Source organism: Syngnathus floridae, chromosome 10, assembly GCF_059516105.1.
Source record: "Syngnathus floridae isolate MCC-2025c chromosome 10, RoL_Sflo_1.0, whole genome shotgun sequence".
Lineage (NCBI taxonomy): Eukaryota > Metazoa > Chordata > Actinopteri > Syngnathiformes > Syngnathidae > Syngnathus > Syngnathus floridae.
In genome coordinates, this window is record NC_142422.1 from 2,884,231 (window position 1) to 2,906,291 (window position 22,061).

The 22,061-nt window shown below is 42.5% G+C and overlaps 1 protein-coding gene across 2 annotated transcripts in view; it reads right to left on the bottom strand.

Moving 5' to 3' along the window:
* The window catches only part of efna3b (ephrin-A3b), a 55,141-nt gene that overhangs the window by 6,405 nt on the left and 26,675 nt on the right, over positions 1-22,061 (bottom strand). The gene's annotated exons all lie outside the window — the stretch shown is intronic.

The following is a 22,061-nucleotide window of genomic DNA, read 5'->3' on the forward strand; positions in this document are numbered from 1 at the left end:
AGCATTCACAAAGATTACAAGAAAAAAAGAATCTTCAGAAAGTATGTTCAGGTAAATTGAGGAGCTTCATTGAGACTTTGCTGCCATCTTGTGGCATCTATGAGTAATTACAAACATTTTTAGAGGGCATCAAATAGATTTTTTTTTTACAGGAGCTTGAGAAACCTTTCACCACTGCGTGCAGCACTAATATTATTTTTTTCATTATTTAATGTGCATTTTAATCCACCTCAGGTTGTTTTCTTCTTCTGTTTACAACTGACATCACCATTGCAGTAAAGGTTAAAGGTGAAGGTCTGTTCTCCTCTACTGCGGGGACATTTTTTGTCGAGAAATACAGTTGTTACAAATGTTTCAAGGAGAAAAAGTGGTATTTTCAGGGTTGGGAAAGAAAAGGGAGCAAGGTAGAGTGAGAGACGCCAAGGAAGCCTGAATGTAGATCAACTCAGGGAGCAGTGGGAGCTCAAATGGAGCAGGCACGTGAAGAAAAGAAAAAAAAAAAGAAAAATCTCCAAATGGAGAGTTTTAGCGCTTGCAGGGGGAGGAAAACAAAGAGAGGGAAATGAGCTCGGAGCATCTTGAGTAATCTGGAAGCAAATCCCCGCCTTAAGATAAAAGCACATTTTACCATCCCCGATGTGCATGTGTGTGTGTGTGTGTGTGTGTGTGTGTGTGTGTGTGTGTGTGTGCACCTGCTTTGCTTTTCTGCTGTGGACAAGCATTTACTATGTGAGACATCAAAGCATCAATCTGGAATCTTAGAAACTGGATGGCAAGACCTCTTTAAGGGGCGGAGCAAAGCAAATATGAAACGACGTAAAATGCAATTTCACCGCAGGATAACGTCGATAATAAAACGAACAGCACGAGTCGCGGAAAGAAAACAGCCGTTTGTATTCCGCAGGAATGAGTGATTTGGGGATTTAGAAATAAAGGAAGTTTATTAAAGCATCCGTCTCGTCGTGCCGACTAATCAAAAAGTGATGTGGAGGAAAATAACGGGGGAAATGAAGCGAAGCATTAAATGGTGTGCTGCACTCAAAGCGTACAAAAAGTTGATCTGTTGATACAAATTGGCTTTTTCTTCTTTTTTTTTTTTTTAATGGCTTGCAATTTGTGCTCCAGTGAGTCGTATTTCGGTGACAGCTGGAGAAAAAACACAGATTAGAATGTCACGCTAAAACTTTTTGACTTTGGACTTTAAGATGGCTTATAAATTTTTTTTTTGAAACACTTACTCACATTATTAGATACAAAGGTGTCTCCATACTTTTGACTAATTGTGATTTCTTACGACAAAGAATTTGGATGAACACTTAGGCCTACTACGCTACTGTATTTTAATGCGGTGGCACGGTTTTGCTCAATACTTTGAATCAGACGGAATTCATTTATCAAATATGCTCTGTGATTACGTTACGAGGGAAATCCGACCCGAGAGACTAGCGACTAGAAAATTCTCGTTGAAACGGGGCCAGCGGGATGCTCACGCTTATGTTTGCCACTTGTTTCTTTGTGCAAACTTCCTCCGACACCCTCCATCCTGTCATCATCACATTTCTTTCACCAGCTTTTTACATTTCCACCACGGAAAGTGCGTCCGTTTAGAGTGGAGGGTGGCAAAATGGATTTTTGTGTTATTCCAAAATGCCCTAATGGATTTCCATTTGCCTTGATGGAGTTTATGACATAAAAAGGCTCTTGGGGGAAGGAAACAAAATGGCGTTGTCGGATCACTTTGCACGCCATCTCGCTCGCAAATAGTCATAATATTATCAGATATAAAACTCTTGTTGGTAATTTTTATTAAATTTTATATACTTATTTTTAATTTCAATTATTTTTAATTTTTTCTAATTATTTTTTATTATATTTGACTTTTTATTATATAATATATATAATAATATAAATAAATATAATATATTTTTAATTATATATTATTAATATATGGCAAGTCTCGAGAGTTCTGTTTGTTCTATAATTTTTTTTTTTCTTCAAGAATGGATCTCAAATTGGCTGAGCACTTTCCCCTGACGTCACCCCTTTCATCGAAAATTGCACACAATGGAACCGGCATCATTCGCCGCTACCTGGCGGATTTCTCGCTCTCTATTATTTTTCCACTCCTAACCAGTCTCGCTACTAAAAGCTCACCAGTGCCCCTTTGAAAAGGCTCTCTGGTGAGAAATGATCTTAACAGGTACATTTTGTACAAGGCCTTATTAAAAGCTCATTGTTCACCAGAATGCGTCTTAATTGGAAATGTTGAAATCATCTCATCAGCAGCCTTGAAAAATCGGCGTGGAGGTCATTAGGAAGACAAGAAGCAAAGCGAATGAGATAATTACTCAACTGTCTGACGTTGAATTACACATGTAACTGGAAATTAACATCATTTATTGATGGACGAGATCTCATTTCGCTTTAAATGATGACAGCTGAGTTTTTAAATGTTACCGTTGGTATTGACTGGCTCACTCATGTCTTTATGAATGCACGATTCATCAAATTAAATTAAAATTCCCTTTACCATAATGTCTGTCTACATGTGTTGCTTCACCATTTGTGTTCAAATACACTAAAACAAAGAAACCATTTATTTGTATGTTCTAAATTATTTGTTAGAAAATATATCCCGAAAATCTCGTGAAGTCACAATTCCCTTTGCGGTGGGCGTTTAAAAATGTTGCGTAACAACAGAAGAGCAAAATGTGCCAAAATGTTTTTGTGCTTCATCGAAACACATCAAAGCAGATGTAAGTCTCCGCCATCTTCAAAAGTGGCCCCGTGTTCCAAACATTGCTGCTATTCAGGATTTAAAAGCTATTCAGCCTCCCGTGGCCACCATTCTTCATCTCATCTTACTCCAGCTCCGAGATGCCAACATTGTGTGTGTGTGTAGGTTCCAATCAGGCATCAGAGCGGAGGATGGAAGAGAACATCTCTCCTGCTGAATGGAGACTCCCAGACATGTGTAGCATGACTGACGCTGCCATCAAACACCGAGGAAAATCTTCCTACTCCAGCTCCCTCAGCTCACCACTCTTTTTTTTCCCTTTTCTATCATCTTTGTGTCCATTCAGTCTCGATCAGATTTTTTTTTGCCTTAGATAAATACAGATGGGAGTTAAAAACTTTTGATAGCATAGCTTTTGATAGCGATGTTGTCTTTGGTGCATCTAATAAGATCTAACACAATATATAAATATATATAATATATATATAAATATATTTTTTTAAATAATTTATATATATTATAAAAAGTCTACACACCCCTGTTCAAATGCCAAGTTTTCGCAGGAGGACACAGAACGATCCAGACTTCCCACTAGCTTAAAAAAAAAAAGGGGACTGCTGGTTTTTCTTTTCTCAAACCCTCGGCCTTAACCCCTAACAAAAGACTTTTTTTTCGACGCGTCCCGTGTGGGATCTGAGAATGGATGTGCAGCTGTACCTAATGAAGTGGCTGATGGGTGCACTTTCTTCAAGTCGAAATCAATAAGTGTCTGGAGTGTGTCAACCGGGCTGCAATATCCTTCTTTCAAGGCTGATACAACATCTTCTCTCTACTCATGGTCCATTGGTGGTTATTGATAAAAATGTTGCAGCCTGAAAATCTTTTCATTCTCCTGCCACGTTTCTTTTTTTTCTTCTCTGCTTGTCTTCACAGCATTCTGTCTTCCCTTTCTCCCTCCATCCATTATCCTGTCGGGGGATTCTGAGTTCTAAACAAAAGGACTGTACCACTATCACTGTCCAAAAAACCCCACTTGATTTCATTAAAAAAAAAAATTTAAAATATGGAAAAACATTTTCTTTGTGTTTTATAACAAAACAAAAATAAACGGACTTACGATAGAGAAACATACTAAAGGGGAAAAAACTAACCAGGACTGAAAACGGTGATTAAAGCCAAATGCTCGTTGTGAATAAAAAGCCTGACAAGTGCTTTCGGCCCTTAATTTGCTTGCTTATCGATTTTCTTTTCACCTTTATTTATCAAGCGTTTTACAAGCATCCGGCGAATCTCGTCACTTCTCTGGCAAAGCCTCACAATCCCTTTCCTCCCATCAATCGTTTTCGGCGCTGCTGCAGTTCCAAAAGACGCCACTAGAGTTCTCGCTGTTGGCAAAGCTCCGCTATGATTGATGCTGATGCAGTGGGATGGCTGTGGATAGACTCAGCACTCACCCAGACATTACCCTCTGCCCCCAGCGATCGATTCTCCCGTTCGTTGCCCCAAACAACGCAACGCCCGGCCCGATCCCGCACACCCAAAAAAAAAAAAAAATTGATCGTGCAGCGTGGTCCTGTGAAAGCTGATCAATGCGCCGCATAACAATCAGTCTGCTACTTCCTGGCTCAGCGTGACGGTCCTCTGTCCCACTGATATGTTTGGGTCAGGCGCCGAAGGCTCCAATATCAGCTCTTCGGGGAAAGAAAAAAAAAAAAGAACCCAGGCAACGTTTCCAACGATAACAACATCACTCAGGACCGTCTCCTGAGCCACATCCAATACGAGATCCGACGGAAAAATACATTATTTTCCTGGCAGAGGGATGATGTGGTGTTGGCGAAGGTAATATTTGCTTAAAGTGGTAAGGTGGAAAAGATCTGCCTCAAAAAAGGCATCACATATGAAGAAAGGCTCACAACGAGATATTGGAAACTCAAAAAGGGGAACTATTTTTTTTTATAAAACTCAACCTGACCCAAATCAAATCTAACTTAAAACAAACACAACCCAAACAGAACCCAAACAACCTTTTGGTCCGTATTAAAAAAAAAAAAAAATACTGACATGCTTCCAACAATGTCCGAATAATTTGCCGCAGCTAATTGACCCGAGTCGTATATTCCGCCAAGTTAGACACGGAGCAGCGAGTTTGATGACTCTAAGTCCGAGGAACTGAAAAGAAAAGAACCCTAATGGGCTTCCAAGACAAAACCACAGCTGGCTTTCAACATTAGTCTCCATGGCGACAGAAGAAGCCCTCGCCATGGAGCTTTTGTAACCCCCCCTTAAAAAAAAAAAAAAAGAGACGAAGGAGGAGGCTGCGGGGGTTCATTGCTTGGTCTTCAAATCCATCCATTTGCTTTTTATCCACATCCCTCCTCAGACTCCCTAATGGCTAATTAAGTAGCACTTATTACTGCTGCACATTATCACAAATCATCAGCTATTACTGTGGCAAATTGTGTCCCGTCTTTTTTTTTTTTTTCAAAGAACCCCCCACCCCCTTGGCCTTTTTTCACTTTGGTTTCCAAATGAACAAAGAAGAAGGCTAAGAGCAGCGTAGGAGGCTGAGTGGATACGGTGGCCTGTAGACAACCTGGGTCATGTGACTATTGCATGACTGTAATCACGAGCATATAATTGACAAAAAAGTAGGGCGGTATCTGAGTCTCGAATCCTGAACGCAAGATTTGAATCGGCTCTTCTGTGGTTACATGGACAAAAAAAAAACAACTTCCATTTATCGATAGCGAGATGTGTTCCATTGTCATCCTTTCCCATCTCCCGCCATTCTAAAAACACAAACAGGAACAAAATCTTTTCTATAAGATACAGACTGCTTGGAGATGGTTCCAAACTTTGCGGGCTTAAAAAGAATTAATCAATCTGACGTGTCAGATGGTTTTGTTTAGACACGTATTTTCCTTCATAAATCCATCTGGCCACGAGCCAAAATAAACAGTTTGGAGTAAGCCGAACACTTTGAAAACCCCAACCCGACCGCAGACTAAATTAATTCCATGTTTCGCTTTCTTTTTCGCTACAAAAAAGCGCAAGCGTTTAAAGCAAATGGGAAACTCATGCTTGAGCCATTTAGGAAGCAGCTCAGAGCGAGGCACGATATTAGGGGGGCTAACAACATCGACAAAACTAGTGTAGCGTTAGCTTGGAAACGAAAATATCCGACGTCATAAATATACTCCGTGGTGAAGCAGCATGTGGTCCATTATTATTCTTGTACGCTCTGCTCTCCAAATTACAGACAACAATCAGATGTTATGGTAAAAAGGTGCCATTAATTTTAGCTTTTTAGCTTTAGCCTTGACGCTGACTTTGTAGCCCATTCAAACACGTTCCTCCTTGTCGAGAATAAATGAAACGTATTGTTGTTGTGGAAGTGAAAGCCTGAAGATTGGAACAGATTTTTCGTTTGAGAGTTTGGGAGCTCAATTGGTCATGAAGAAAAAATAATTAAGTGTCGGAGAAATCAATGGAGCGAAACAAGGCGGTCGTTCTTTTCTACTTTCTGCCGACTTCCCGCTGCGTGACATTTATGTTGCGTGTAACATTTACTAAGCATGAATAATGTAAATGGCAAAAAAAATATATACATTTCCATTTTTGTTTCAATTTTTTAACAAGTCAATTACGTCAACAAATCACTTTGACCATTGTGTGTGATTTTTTTTTTTTTTGGTCGCAACTTGGCGGTGAATATGTGATTCTCTCCGGTGAACACGAGCCCGACTCTGTCAGACTCAACAGTCTATCAGCGGAACATCCTTCTCCCATTTCCCACCTCCACCCCCCCCCCCCTTTCTGTCTCTCCATCCTTATCATCCTCTCCCCATCTGTCTCTCCTTCCATTTCATATTTCATGTTCAATCTTTTTGACGGCGCTCTTCACCGACACCTGAGGCTCCATCCTTCCTCCTCCCTCCACTGGCCCCGTCAATGTGCCGTCTCCTCGCCCGACCGTCCATCTCTCTCTCTCCCCGCCCCCCGATGTCAATATGTCTAACGGTGTGGTGGCCGGCTGTCAATCATCACGTGACAGTCAGCAGAATGTGCATTGACGCGGGCGGACCTGTGCGAGTGCGTATTAAATAAAACATCACACGCTAAGACCTGACCTGCTTTCGCTGCCTTTGAAGCTCAATGTGACTCCGAGCGGCCTCTCGTGAGAAGCCGTTCGAACACACGGCATTGTAGCCAACTTCAAAAAAGCTAAATATAGAACGTATTAACTAACTAAATATTGAGGGATATAAAAAAAGTGGAAAGTCGGCATTTATCCCCCAAACAAAGACAGTTCAGGTTATTACTTTGCCGTATATCATGAATCAAACAGCGGGGCGAGAGTCCATTTCGGAGCTGATATTCTTCCCGTGGAGTTAAGGTTGGCCAACATGTCGCCGACGCCTTTATGAAATGTGTTGTATTTATTCATGCTCTTGCTATTTATTCAAAAGTAAAGCGCAAGAGCTGTGAGTGCTCATAAAGCCGCCGCCGAAGAAGCTCTGCCCCCGAAATGAAATATGCATGGGGCATAAAGAGCATATGGACCATCCGTCTCAATATCCGCACCGGCCCACCGTCAAAAAAAAAAAAAAAAGATCATTAAAGGACACGCGCATACATAAACACTACGCTTAATGGTTTATCAGTTTGAGTGCCAACTTTGTGCTGACGAAGCAAATGCGATAACACACATCGGGGGCAAGACAGCTGCGTACATTTGCTCACTCGGAACGCGTAATGGAAAGGCGTTATATCAGCAGCTGTCCTTCAACGGTAACATCTTGATGCGCTCCACAAACATCAATGCGTGTCTTTCGTAAACCTCTCGGTAGTTTTCTTTATGTTGTGTCGGTAGCCGACATCGAACGCGGAGGCGGCATGTTCCAACACTCAAAAGTTTTCTCGATGAAGCAAAAGGCAAACAATGAGTAAATCAAGAAGTGAAAACTTTCTCACTAAGTGGCTAAATAGCTAGCCAGCTAACTAGCTTAGTCGCTAGCTAACTAGATAGCTAGCAAATTAACTAACGAGCTACCTAAATAGCTAGCTAGCTAACTAGATGGCTAGCTAACTATCTAAATTCTTGCACTCCTAACACTCACGCTAAGAAAAAGTACATCACATTGTTATTTTTAGCTAGCAACTAAAAAGCAACAACTAACTCATAAGAATAAGCAATATACAGGATATAACGGAATTTACTTTTTACAATTGTCCGGCAGTTAATGTTGAAATGTTAATTAAAATGTGGCCTATACCGCTGCAAATGACTTTTGAGGTTCTAAAGGTAATTTCGTAAGACTCATCAATGAGGTCCAATTGGATTCCGATTAGCGTGGTTAATCGTTACTGGCGTTCCGATTAGAGAGAGTTGATTTCAAACCACATGCTTGTTTGGATGTTTGTCGCTTTGAGAGTTAGCACGGGCTGGTTTATTCGCTTCAACTTCACCTTGGTGAATTTCCTACAGCCGCGGGAAGGCCCCCGGCGCTCTCCCGGTTTGAAATTGTAAATGTGCACTTTGAAGGCAGATGTGCCACCTGCTCACCTCGGCTCCTCTGGACCTCATTTGACAGCCAATTTTTAGGCACATGTATAAAAGACGTCGGGGTATATTTTCGGAGGCAGCTGGCTTAGGAGTTTGACTTTTCTCCCACATTCCCTCTGGCAAGGACTTCTTTCCTTCCCCCGCCACAACTGTCATCAAACAATTTCTTTTCTGGTCTTGGTCACCGCCAATCTCTCCGCTCTTGTGTAAAGTTGTAATCCCTTCGCCACCTGTCGTTTTTACCTGCCGCCGTATCCGAGTCATTATCTCTTCGCCCCGTCCCCTCCTGTCATATCCATCAATCTGCTCCTATGTAAAAATATCTCCATCAGCTTTGCTTATCTATCACAGGTTGACCCCCCCCGCCTTCATCTCCTTGCCTGTCTGACTTCGGCATCTCTCCTCCCCCGCGCCGATTGAAATGCAGAATATTTTCGATTCGCTTATCCGCGTCTACGGCGTAATCAGGTTTGTGACGTTCAAAGCCAAGGTTCAGGCAACAGGCATCCGTCCATTACTTTATCCTGAGGATCACAGAACGGAAGAAGCTCAGGGGGGAGGGGCTTATCTCTGAAATGAAGTTTCTACCAGAGACTAAAATAACTTTTAATAATTTAAAACGCTTCTATTTACTTGTAGACTCATAGGCACCTTGGGGCCTTGTTAAAATGTTTTAACGGAGTTAAACAATGGAGACACGAGGGTCAAGTGCAATTTATCATCTGTAAATTGTCAGGCTGCATTTTGTGGTATAGAGACAAAAAAAAGTTTTGACGGATTCTAGAAATATCCTGTGGTCTGAGAATACATCCAAATGTTTATGGTGTAGAAATATTTGTATCAAAAGCGTAACTTCACTGGAGTACCATAAAAGTAAAAAAAAAAAAATGGTGCCTGTTTTTCTTTTTTTGCAAAGTTTCCATGATGTCCAAAACTGCAAGCTGAAGTTAGTTAAATTTAAAACTTTTTTAGGACTTTAAAAGGCCATTTTGATCAGATTTTAAGATGGTGCATTAAAAAGCAAGCACATTACAAATCACGATCTAAGCACCCACTATTGATGGTCGAGGCCATGGTGATCACCATTACGCTAAAATGCAAAACGGTCATTACAAAATTACCCGAATAAACCAAAAGTATGGCAGTGTTTCCTTTTCGTGGCATTTTTAGGACTTCTGAACAACGCGTTTCGAGTGCACGATTGTAAACATTAAAAAAATATAAACTCTCAGTATGATGCACTGCGGTAACACACAACAAAAAATCATAATGAAAACTGAGTATTATTATTATTATTATTTGTCAAGTCGTCATTTCTGTTAATATTAAAAAATCGGAGCTCGTCATGTCCACCAGTCCAAATAATGAACAAGAACAAGCGATCATGCTGAAGACAGCTGTTTCAAACATTGTGTGCTTTCGTTCGTGTTCCAAAAAAAAAAAAAAATGGCTTCCACACAGGCCTGCCAAGCCGAACATATCGAATTCATCCAAACACTGGGCTGTACACATCCACACACTTTCATCATTTACTTTCTGAGGAATTGTGGTGGTGGGGAAAAAGTTTTGATCCCCACAAATATTTCAGCTTGCACCGTGTCAAGATTCGAGTCCCCGCAGAGTCATTTTTAACAAGCGTACACATAAGGAGAGGATGGCGAGAGACCTGGCGGGTTACAGTTCCTTAAGGTCTGTTTCTGACTCGGGTGAAATGTGATGAAACCGGGAGCGGGCCAATCAGAGAAGACCATTAGCCAAGCATGGAATCACCTACAGGTCAGCCAGCCACGCACACAACCCGACCGAATCATCCTGGTGTTCTCACTTAAATCTCAATGTTGTTCACTGCCGGCTGAACAGAATCCTTTTCTGGCTATCAAGTGTTCCATGTAGACAGTAATTGGACCGCTTGTAATTGGTTGCGGTCCGCTGCTTCGGAGAGTAAATGCTGTCTTTGCATAAACACACGTCTTTGTCTTGAGCGTGTTTTTTTGTGGTATGATTAGCTGCATTTTGTGAAAGTGAGGTGAGGAGGTGCATTGGAGGAGAAAAACAAGGAGTGAAAAGTGAGAGGGAGGGGTGAGAAAGAGGCTATAAAAATCAGCATGACAACAAATGGTAATGTTTGCAGCTGCAGGAACCTTGACGCTCGGCTCATGTTCTTGCGTGTTGGCTTTTGTCTTCTGTGACTCCACACACAAGATCATGACGAAAGAATGAGTCCGTAAAAATGGTGGAACGAATCCACAAGCACAATGGAGTCACTGTATAGGCAGATTTATCACTCCACAAAAAGTCAAATTATAAAAATCCAAATTCCAAGAATTTTAAAATTAAAAAAAAAAACATGGCGGACAAATGCGGTGGAATCATCTCAGCCCGCTGATCTGACATAGAAGAACTGAGATAGGTAAGGGTGGGCAGGACCATTTAAAGATTTAAAAACAAGGAGAAAAGCATCCTTCTTGCTCGATCTGTCATCCACGACAAAAAGAAATAAAATATCAGCTTCCTTAAGATGGAACCCAGGGGTAGCAAATACAACGAAAACAATAGGGGCCTCACAATTGAACCCTGCGGAACACCAGACAACAGTGAATCACTATACGAACATAACAGAGGAACTACTCCATAAAATGGTGGAAGCACATGACAAAATCACCATTTACAAGGCAGAACGACTTTACATCATGTTGGAATCACACTACAAACATGGTGGAATCGCTCCACGCATGGTGGGGGAGTCGAAATGATGATTCATATATATGCAGCAAGTAGGGGGGGGGTTGTATTTCATTCAGTTGATTTGCTTCAGTGTGCTTTTGACTCCTTCTCCCACTCGCACAAACACACACATGCGGCGGACACACACACACAGTCATCAGCACTATGTTATGAGCTGAGACAAAGACCTCCCACCAAGCGCCAAAGTGCAGCGTCAGCTTTTATCTCTCCCTTTATTACCCCCTTGCCTCTCGCCTCTCTCCATCGCAAAGTGTTGACTCCCTTCCTCCTCCACATCCCACTTCCTTTCCACTCCATCCGTCACGTCCTCTCGGCGCAATTGTGCATGTATGATGGCGTTTAATGCGTCTTGCTAGCTCCCAAGGCCGGATACATCATTCTTACATTTTTTTTTATTCTTGTCAGCGTTGGCGTGTGAAAGAAAAATGTAGGTTTGACGTACAGTATTCACTCGGCAAGGTGAAGATGGAAAAAACATGGAAAGGTTAGCGTCATGCTAATTAAAGACCAATAGTGGACCAACCCTTTCTTAAATATGTTAGCATAAGTGCTAATGTTACTGTTAGCTTATGCTGCATGCTAAAATGATTCAACCTAATGTAAATTTAAAAATTCAACAGAAGTTGCTTTGTTCTGCTCCATAATTGAAGAATTTTGTTCAATCATTAGTCAGGAAGTTAAAATTTGATGAATGACAATTAGATGGTTGAAAGTGACAAGCATTAGCGGGAACTATTAATAGATGACTGCTAGCTGAGGCGATGTCTCACTCTGTCATAACACCGATTTTTTTTTTTTTTAAACTTCTGCTTTGTCTGGGCTCAATCACCTAACACTCCACTTTGAATTGATCTTGGGCGTATACAAGTTGAGGGTAAAACCGAACAGATGCCGGCTTCTAATGTTGCACAACTCGGGCCGTTCGATCAAAGTCAGATATAACGGCGCTTAATCTAATATTCGCAATTGCATTAATAATTCAAAACGTGTTCAGCAAAACGACCGGCCAATGAAAGCATCTTGTTTTGACTGATGGAAAAATCAGTGCGCCTGGATTCCGGATTGTTTACCCATAAAATTAAGGGGGGGCAGAAATTAAACAATTACAACAAATATTTTGCCATTGCGGAAAAAGTGATCAAGCATTTTATTCCAGTTTGAGTCTAATTTTTCAGCGTGTATTATTCAGCCGCAGCCACCTAAATGTAATTATAAACAAAGCCTAAACTGCACTCCTGCGAGGAAACTGATTTGCAAAACAGCTCTGACATTTTAAAATAATTACCAAACAAGAATTGATCAAATCCTGCCGAGAATATATTACATTTGCGACAAGAAGGGGCGGGCGTCGGACGAACTCACAATCAGTTAATCAAGTTTTTTTTTGTCAGCTATTGAATGGAAGGCCTTTATGAATAATATGAAACAATGAAACTGGCAGACAAACAAATAAGGAACAACTTACGAGCCATTTTATTCATGATGGGGAAAGGAAACGTATTAATAAACAGTTAAGTAATCGTGGCTTTAATTTGCTACTTTGCCACTGGGGGGCGGTATAAAACAATCGTGAGACGAAGAACATTCATTTTTCACAGATGTATTGTCATATCGTCTGTCTACAAGTGTTGCTGCACCATTTTTGTTCAAATGTCTACATAGGAGATATTCATTAGCCTGTCAATGGCGTTTTACATTGTGTGTTAGCATTAAGCTAAGGGCAAAAACAAAAAAGGACTGATGTATTGAAACTGAGGACCACATGCTAAACATTTTTGAAAGGTCTCATCTGTGAGAAGCTTTCTTCTAAAAGCCCATTTTGGCCAGCAAAGCATCGCACCTCATCTCCCCCTCGAATGAAGCTTGACCCGAACACCGTCTTCTTTTTTATTGCCCCAACTGTACATCCCGCTATCCTTAACAAATTCCCTCATTTCTTCCCAATCATCTAATCTCTCCACCGCGACGGCTTTGTGACCCTCCCGAGAAAGCGAGCAAGACGTAGAGGGACAGCGAGAGAAGGAAGGGAAGAGGTAGAGGGCAGCGGAGGGCGAGGTTTCGATTTCACCGCAGACAAATAGGGCGAGTGCGCGCGGCTAACCTCCGCAAATGGGTTTTCGATCTCTAATTCTCAACAGATCTCTACAAAATGATTACATAAAGACACGCACGCGGCCGGCGGGAGGACAAAGCGGGAGAAGGAACGACAAGACGGGAGAGGAGACTAACACCTACTAGCACTTTCTGTCTGCCAGGTGAATCAGAGGATGTGCACGGCAACAAAGCAACATTTGCACATATGGCTTCCGCCCACTTCCAATATGGATGCCCGTCTCGCCCTAATGGCCCTCCTGGTAGTTTGATGATAAGCATCGTAGAAGCTCTCACGGCTTATTTGTTGACAACGGCGGACGCTCTTGCTAATGCAGCCCATTAGCGGCTTATCTATGCCGGTGGTTCCGAACCTTTATTGAGGAGAGGCGGCCATTTTGCATTTGAAAAATAACACGGCGGGTGCGACACCAAACATGATACAAAATGTAGCACCTCTGAAATGATGACCTTGTCGAAAATTTGTCTCAAAATTGACTTCTTCTTTTCATCCATCCATCCATCCATCCATCCATCCATCCATCCATCCATCCATCCATCCATCCATCCATCATCCATCCATTCTTATTTATTTATTTATTTATTTATTTTTCAACTGCACATTGTTGAAAAAACAAACTTAGCTTGTAGGCTGGAACGGATTAATTGCGTTACCATTCATTTCAAAGGGAATCGCTACCTTGATTCATGAACGTTTCAGGTCAAAAAGACCCCACGTCGGATTCTAAGAACTCCTCACTTTAAAAAAATGCTGACAAAGACAAAGTGAGTCTTTAAAATGTAATTATTCCCCCTCTACCTCAGATCTTTAAGATAAACCAAGTCTTTATGAGTCCCCATCAATCTCCTGCAAACATTTCAACCATATCTGAAGCATAAATAAATTCCGCTTCTTGCAGCTTCATCTACATTAAACTGCCTGCTTGGTTTATCGGCCGCTATTGAACCGGAAGGACGATTACGATCAATTTTGCGTGATTGAGCGGTGATGGCGCTCAAAGCCTGACCATGGTGGGTTCCTTCATAAATCATCTCTCAAGACACTTTCGTACAATTGTCTTTTGATGACGGATGACAACGGAGCGAGAGTTCACCTCTCCTCTTAATAAGCCTCGTCTTTACTTTGTGTTTGTCGCTCCGAGATTGCTTCTGGCTTCAGCCACTTTGAAAAAGTAATTCTCCTCCACCGTATTCAATTGTTTTATTGTGTCATTACGGCACATTCCGCGAGGCCTATTAGACCGTAATGGCTCCGGCAAGCCGCATAAGTCCTCGCGAGGCGTACACACCGACGGACGCGTGCGCACACACACGCTATTAAACGGCAATGTCGCCAGACGGTGATATGAGTCAATATTACGGCCGAGCGATTTGATTAAGTGCGTAGACACGGCGCGCGTTTCGGGCCGACCGCCATCGCTTTCCCATCGGCGCCTTATAATCGGAATTAGAGGACAGAGATACGCTCGCGCAAATAATACTTCGCTGGCAGCTGGGGGAGACGGGGGGTATGCAGGTGGAAAAAGTAGTCACACTCTGTACTCAAATTATCTACTGAATATGAGAAGTCTACACACCCCTGTTCAAATAATAGGATTTGCGATATGAAAAAGGAAACCATTTCAAAACTTTTCCTATTCATGTGACTTACAACTGCAAGTCAAATGAATTAAGAGAAAACTTTTTTTGATAAGGGATGAAAAATGAGCAACTAAGATAGTGCTTTTGCAAAAGTGTGCACACCCTGTCTTTTCCTATTCGTGTGTCACCTACAAACTGTGCAATTCAAATGAATTGGGGGGGAAAAAATTCGATAAGGAATAAAAAAATTCGCAAATAAGATAGTGCTGTTGCAAAAGTGTGCACACCCTGTTATTTATATAACCGGCATGTTGCTGAATGACGGCCATAAAGTTCAACCTTGGTTTCATTGGACCATAACAAAATCTTTAAGTTTTGAAATGATTCATCTTGCAGTCATTTTCCACAATCAATACAAAAACAGGCTTTCAAACAGGGGGTGTGTCGACTTTTAAAATCCACAGATCCGTAAGTACTGTAACAAAGTCTTTGTGCTTACTTCCCACCACTGGACATACATTACCAGGGGCAGCCCAGTGAGAGCTGAAATGGAGCAAGAGAAGTCCCGAGGACGTATAATGAGGTGAGCGTCTGCTAAGAGAAGAATGATGGATGGTGGAGGAGAGGCAGGTGAACCTCCCTGCAGCAGGAGGCCTGCCTCTTCTGCGACAACAGGGTGACATCAAATCACCTCCAGCGACTCGGGGGCACACGCGTGCACACTCGGAGGTGAAAGCGACTATCTTTGGTATTCAGGCGCCGTGCTGCTGCTTGATAAAGACCCGCTGGCCACAACATTAGGGACACCTGAACAATCCAATGCAGGGATGAAAAGCCGTGTAATGGTGGTTTGACTTTTGCAAATTTGTGTGCTGACCTATGCTGTGTTTTAACAGGCTCAAGGGGGGGTACATCTGTGGAAAAAAAAAAAAAAGAAGCTGCATCAATCTAACCGTTCCTTTCCCCCCCTCACGACAATAAAGCTGTGAGCGAGCAGTTTTACAACTAACATCCGTCACGACGCCTTGACACCGCCACACCGCCGCTCCATTTTCTATCCCGGGCCTCTCTGACTTGCCGCGTTATTGAGTTTGTGTGTTTTGTTATCCGTCCGTCCACATGTGAGACTCCCTGCCGCCTGATAATGTGGAATTTCACGGCGTAATCGGTCAGGGACCGGAACACACGGCAAACAAAGCAGAGCACACAACATTGAATCTGGGGATCTTGGGGCACGTATATAAATCTGGAAAAAAATATATGAATAAGTCCAAATAAGCAGAGTTCAGGTTAAATGTGATTAAAAAAAAATCCAATATTTTATGTACCTTTAGGGATGCAATACATTTTCATTGGTAGTTCACTCAAGTTACCTTGACTTTTATAGCTTGGGAAAAAAATATTTTTGACCCCGGCGACCTTAGAGTCCAATAATTGTCCCAAAGGGAAACGTAATAGTAGCAAGTAACTTTTTGTCATTGAGCTAGTTGTGCTTTTGGCACTTGACTTTTATAACACGAGAAAAAAAACCTGCTCTTGGTTTGTCCATTTAAGGAAACAAATCGTGAGCACAATTTGTCATACAATTAATCGGCCAACATGTTGTCTAAGACAAAAACTTTAGATTTGAACCAGACTCAACGGAAAAGTCAAAGCCTCCATTTTGAAGACTTTGGCGCTATGGCCTAGTCAAAACCAAGACTTTGGAATTATGGGTTGACTCAATAGCAAAGATGGAGATCCATCAGGTTCTTCCAACCTGAACCATGTTCACATTGATATGGAAATGTGTGCCACGGAAAGCTGAGCCATAAAAAATGGACACGAAGACAGATATGCATATGAATAGCATACGAGGGTCCTGTGCCTGCGATCCACACTTAGCATTAGAATACATCAGGAATGGACACATGCGGGCTCCAAAACCGCCTCCCCCCTCTCGATCCGTCCCAGACTTCCCCCCCCCTACGCAGTTTGATTTTTTTTTGGCTGGCATCTCCTCTGCAAAGGAAGCCCCTTTAACCGTGACCAGAACTCAAAGCTTCAAAGACCGTGACCGCAAAGACACCCAAGACCATATAGGCATTGTGTGTGTGTGCTAACGTGTGTATGTTGTGTGACAATTAGTTCTGAGTGTCTGCTTCAGATGCCATTTGGCTCCGAGGGGCCCCATCAACATTCATCCCGGCACCTCGCTGACTAACTCGGCTTAATGGAATCAAACTTGGCTCATCAAACATGTGTCAGTGCGTGAGTGTTGGCATGAGTGTGTGTGTGTGTGTTATTTGTCAATATCCAGAAAGTCATCCTGAGTATTGGAGAGAGGTGAGGTAGGAGGAATCAAGCCCCCCCTTTTTCTTTCTAATTACAAATGACAAATGTGCTGCTGAGTCGGTCTGGCACCTGACGATGCATGATAACCTCCCAGCACTCTGCACGAGCGTAGCCAGGGAATGCAGACTGTGTGTGTGTAGTTGTGTGTGTGTGTGTGTGTGCTGACTGACAGATTAAAACAAGAGCAGGACATCAAACAGCATCTCGCACGGCGCCTCTGATTCTCCGTGACAAAGCATGACGTCCGCTGCCAATATCGCAGCCGTCTCCTCTACAACTTTGACTTTTTCTTCAGATACTTTTTTCGACATTGATTTTCTCCACAGTTTTCTTTCTCACTCACTCTGGCTCTTCTTTTTTTATCATATATAGGAGGGGGGGAAAAAAAAAAAGAGGGTCATCTGTTTTGTTCTGAGGTGTACGAGTGCCAGGGAGGACACCTGTATATAAGAATTTACAGAAATTCCATTGTAAAGGTAATTTTCGATTTGTAGAAAAAAATGGTTGCATATCTTTGATGAAATGAAATTCACTCGGGATGTTCAATATCATTTTTCTTTCAAATCAGTATCAATACAAGTACTCGAATCGAGTAGTCACCGATACCAGTTACCGATAACGAAGTAATTTTGAGTCATACAATTTCCCCTCCAAAACAATGACAGATATTTTTTTAAAGAAACAAAATATAAATTATTGATGATTTTTTTTCTTTGATTATTCTAATTTCTAATAATTCCTTATTCCGGAACAGCCACAGTATCGGCTGCCTTTGCGAGTACCGATACCTCAATGCCAGGTATCGGTTGGATATCAATATCTGGTATTGGCACTCGCCCATTGCTAAAATGTACCCCCGAAAATGCAATAAATTATTATTTTTGTAAAATAAAAAAATGCCTAAGTATTCATAAATATAAAATCAAAATCAAATACAAATAATAAAACCAATACTCATAAATAAAACAAATATATATTGAAAGAATCTACTCACAAATTCCACCAAAACATGAAGTAAATTATTTCCAAAAACAATGAAATTTTTTCCTCCAGTTCTAAAATCCTCCATCTTGATTCCTCCACCATTTTGCCATTCCTAAATATCTGCAATAAGGAAAATATTTCTCCCAAAGACCAACCGTACTATAATTCCTAATTACCATCACATAATAGCGTGCAATTCTACACATAAACCCCAAAACATCTGGAATTTTAGAGGTACCAGTTAAAAACTATTACTGTTGTGAAACACCCATACCCAATGATGTAGTCAGCAAGTAGTTATTCATACTTGACTAATCCAGGGCCCCGGAGTGGAGCAAACGGAACGCGGCAGCTGCCATGCTGCTGACGCTCCCACCAGCCAAGCTCAGCTCTCCGGAGTCATTACGCTATCACACAGACTGCTTGTTAAATATTCACACAAACGATCCGCCAGCTCTGACTGTTAATTGAAAGCGACCGATGGCGTTCGTAGATGAGATACGACTGTGGACATTCCGTCGTAGCGTACGGCTTTGATTAGCGTATTAAGCTAAACGAAGCACATTTTGGTTCATCTCGGAACGGATTTCATGTGCTCAATTGGCGAGCGGGATGTTGAACTTGTGCGATGATGTTAAATGTAGTCAAGCAGCTGTGCAGGGAAGCAGAACTCCGCCAGGCGAAATTTTTGTCCTGAACATTTTGTTTTAACGACTCGGGGTCGGCGAGGCTCCTTAAGGGACTTCCGTCGGGGAGCGGCTGTCACCCGAAATTAATAGGCCCGTGTTGCACCTCTGTACGTCTGGATCGGGCTAAATTGGACTTTTTTTGTTGTGTAATCCAGTAAGAACTTAAATCAGGTCACCAACAAGAAGAACAAACGCAGATGTGTTTCGATTGCTAGAGGCAAAAAAAAAAATGGACTCACTCAACTCACTTGACAAGAAGCGACAGTTTGGCAAATTGTAAACGATTCTTCAAGCCGGAATCTTCTGAGTGTTTATTGCCACGACTTAAAGTTCAAAAAAGTGAATGAGTCATTTTTAAAACTGCTAGCAAAGTCCGCTACTGTGATGCTAACACATAGCTCTATACAAGCTGGTAGGAACACAAACAATATAAAGGCATATATTCTTTATCCTCTGCAAAGAACGATTAATATTACCCCAAACCGAAAGAGTCACAATGTAGGGCTGGAATGAAATAATAGCATTTCCATTCATTTCAATGGGGCAAGATAATTTGGGATATAAGTAGAGGCCACAATTCAAACATTACAGACACAAATAGTACGAGTTAATGTCTTTGATGGATTGCTCAGCTCAGTTCATCCTCAGGGGACGAGCTTCATCCCGTTCCCACTCGGAGTCCGTATTGACTCCCCGTTGAATGGCGGCGGGAAAGAAGGCACAGGGCGCCGCTAACCAGGAGGCAACTATGGCACGGCCACAAGCGGGCCGCCATTGACATGCTAATGCCAGGGACGTTGCGGGGGCCGAAGCTTTTGGGACTGTGGGTGCTCTGTGATCAGGCTCGTCCAAAAAAAAAAAAAAAAAAGAAGGACAGATCTCCGGGGGGATTGTGATCGCACCGCCACAGTCAAGGCCCTGAGTGATCGGGATAAGCCCGTCCGTGGTGCTTTAGTCCTGTCACTCACACGCTATTGTTAGCATGCTGAACGGCCATTTTCATCACAATTGACCTCGGCTTTGGCAGTACTGTTCCACGGGGCACCTCCTCTCGCTACTCTTCCGTGGCCTCCCCTCCTTCGTCTTTGCCCTCCGTAAGTGAGTTTTTTGTCCGTCTTGTTGCGTTCTTTGTTTTTTTTTATTTTACCCCAGAGGCTGAAAGATGCTAGAATGTACCAGTCGCCGACTCGGCTGTCACGGAGCCTTTGATTATCTCGCTTGATACAGTGGAGAAAATCCAACATGTGATGCTGGAAGAATATTTGAAGACGCAGCGAGTGGGCGGATTGTGTGTGGCATCAGTCGGTTTTTTTATTTAATTGGACCTAAATTCAAAAAATACGACCCTTTGATGTCATTTCTTGCACACTGGACCTCGGATTCTGCGGTCCCCTACTGGGAAGGCGGGGCCAGAGTGGGTAAGAGGAAGAATAATCAAGTAAATATCAAATAAATGTAGTAACCTATAACCCTCAGATGAATTAAAAGATATTTTCTAGAGAAGGCAGGAAAAAAATCAAAATATTGTGGTTGCATAAGTGCGCACACCCTCACAACTGTGCTCCCAATTAACCAATTACAATCAAACTCATGTTAAATCACCTCTGATTTACCCCAAAACAAGTTTGGATGTTCTAGTAGGCTTTCCTGCCCATTTTTATCCTGCTGAAGAACCCTGAAATTTTTCTGCCAACATTGATTATGAACTCTTCCGAATTCCTACCAGCTTGATCCAAAATTACAATCTGTTGCTTTTTTTTTATACTCTTGTTCACATAATCAGCATTGTCGGGGCAGGGGGGGTGGAAAACAACAATCCCCTCCCTTGAGAGAGGAAATGACAACACTTGTCCTTGCATATTTTCCTTGTCCCTCGCCTCGCATGTACGGAAGAAAATGAAACGGGAGGTTGAGGAGGAACATGCATATTTATGGCGGCGATGCATGTGGGTGGTATGCTTGTGGCTGAGGGGTATTCACAACACAAGCTCTCCTTCACATATGCACATATTAGGGATGGGAGGAGTGTTTGCCTGGCTGCATAAACTCTGCTACCTCCACACAACACATTCTGTTCTCCGACATCTACCCCCCCCCCACCCCGCCACTATCTTTACTTCCCTTTCTCCCGGGAAGTGACACAGAATTCTTTTGAACCAGGGTGCATTCATTTCAACAACCCCTACCGCACATATATCTTCCAAGCACCTCCCACTCCTACTCCCCCTCCCATCAGGCATGGTGAAGACAGCGCTCACCTCCTGCAGGGCCAAGCTCGGACTTTAATTACGCAGACTGGTGAAATTCTCATTCATATGTCGTCTTACTACGGCAAAAGATTCTCGCGCTTCCACGCCTGGGAGCGCTGGAGACTTGCGTGGGTGTTTTGCGCTTAGGCCGGCGAGCTATCCCTCGCTCCGATGCGCAACTGCTGACATTTACACTGGATTGAAATCAAAGCAAATGATACTACGAGGCGCACGGACACACACATGGATGCACGCAGCTGGTTGGGGTGGCTGGGGGGGGGGGGGGAGCAGATGATGATTTATATGATGATATACATCTGTAGCAATGTGATTTGCATCCCAGGCAATGTTGCATATCAATGGACCCCGGGAAGCGTTTCATGGCGGTAATGTTATTTTGCCTTCACTGGCGCGGTTATTTCACAGCGGTGAGACCTCATTTATTCACGAGGCATCTATGGAGAAATATATTATTTCAATTTATAGAGCCGCCACGGATACGCGTGTGCCACATTATGGATTCTGACAGGATCGTTTTTGTTAGAAGTCATCAATCACGAGAATAAAGTGAGGTCAGAGAAGAGGTAAGGTTTTCAGACATGGTGGCCCGAGTAAAAAAAAAAAAATCGTTGGAGAGACGCTAGTTTGCTACATTCGAGTTGCCCTTGAGCAACCTTCCACTGACTCTCCAAAATATCCATCAGCCCCCTCGAGGATTCATAATGAGTATAATATATACAATTAAAAAAGACCCGATATCAACAAAAACATAAATTTGCTGTAAGTAAGTTAATTTCCGCAGTGACTCCGACAAACTCACACGTGTGCAAATTCCAAAGTTTGCTTTTCGTGCGGAGGGATTGATCGATTCCAGGACGGGAAGCCAAAAACGTTAATCCCTCATAAACAAGCAGGAAGGAATAACACACACACACGCACAAACGTGCACACGCAGAGTTGTGCGACGTCGAGCGAGAAGAAAGAAGTGCTGCAGAGAAGCCAACATTAGTGTGTGTGTGTGTTTGTGTGTAGTATTGTCAGTAAATTGAGCGCAAACACAA